Genomic DNA, 1,502 nt, shown 5'->3' on the forward strand with positions numbered 1-1,502 from the left:
TCTGAATTCAGGATCATCTCAGAACCCCTTTATTTTTGAGAACTTTCAAGAAACACTCCTAAAATCCCATTAAATCCAGAACATTGTGGAAATCTCTTCATCATCATGACAGAATCCAGTTAGAAACGCCTTAAAATCCGCCTTAAAGACCTCCTGACCCCCTTTTAGATGAACTTAATCCTTTAAGATTGAAATGAAGTGTAACAAAGCGGCTGAGGATGTCAGTGGAAGTTCTTCAAATGTTCCCGAGGGTCAATTCTCCATAAAACCGCAATGGCAAACTCTATCAGCGGTGCGCTCTGCGGCGTATCCAGGAGGAAAGAGAGGGCTGATGGGAAATGAAGTGAGATGGTAATGGCTTGTGGGAGAAGAGCTGAGGTACGTTCAGGGTAATGACGATAACGAACGACCCAAATTGACCGTTTTCTGTCAAAACCAGGAGTCCGTCTGCAGGAGCGCTAACTGGACATTCAAGACCGAAAGAAAGACGAGAAGAAGAAGAAGAAACAAACTCTAATCAAGATAAACCAACCAACCAAAAGATGAAGAGTTGAGTGTGGAGGCTCATTTCTGACCTTGGGGATATCAGTGAATGGATCATATGACCAAGGCCCCGTACTCAGGTCGCATAATGACCGCTAATGTGGTAGAAAGCTCTGGGAAAAACAAGCTCGTCCTGTCAAAACACTCAGATCAAAGGTTCAACTGTTTCCTGGAGCGTGAACATGTATCTGTGTTAGCATGTGTGGCTAAACTAAATGCTAACAGAGGAAGGTCTCGGGCTCGCAGGCGCTGGTGCTCGTTAAAAGCCGATAAGCAGAAATATTACATCAACAACGTTATTGGATTGTTTTTCTTTGTCTAAACATCTAAACGTATTATAGCATCCCTCAGGAAGAATGCTAAGAGATGGTAGCTGGTTTGGCTAGCACTTCGTTAGCAGCAGCACGCAGGTTGCTGTCGTCAGGAGTCGGTTATCTCACACCAGTCACCGTCACAGGTCGCTGCAGCCAGACATGTTCATGACACGTCCTGTAAAACTCAGTAAAGCCAATCATGCTAACGTGTCACCCAGTCAAGAAAGGCTGGATTTCACTCGTTACGGCTATGCGACAGGTGTCGGAGGCATTTTCAGGGAGGTTTCCTTACGTCTGGTTCTGGGTGGATCGTGTGATCGTCGAAACCTTGAGCGATTTATCTCAGAATGAAGAGATATTAATAAAGTTAGGAAGAAAATGAAGCGAGTGTGGACGTGTGCAGGGGAATCCTGCTCATACCGAGCGAGCCCCGCCGCTAACTCCGCCGCTAACGCCTCGAGGCGAGACGGCTCAGTCATGAAGCATGATGTCATGTTGACTGGAGCTGAGCAGCAACCAGACTAAACAAATCCAGACTGTCAGACAGACTGACGGACCGACAGGCAGGCAGACAGACAGACAGACAGACAGACAGACAGATGGACAGGAGAGTCACAGGCCAAATCCAAGTCATCCAAGAGTTTC

The sequence above is a fragment of the Pempheris klunzingeri genome, chromosome 21, assembly GCF_042242105.1.
Source record: "Pempheris klunzingeri isolate RE-2024b chromosome 21, fPemKlu1.hap1, whole genome shotgun sequence".
Lineage (NCBI taxonomy): Eukaryota > Metazoa > Chordata > Actinopteri > Acropomatiformes > Pempheridae > Pempheris > Pempheris klunzingeri.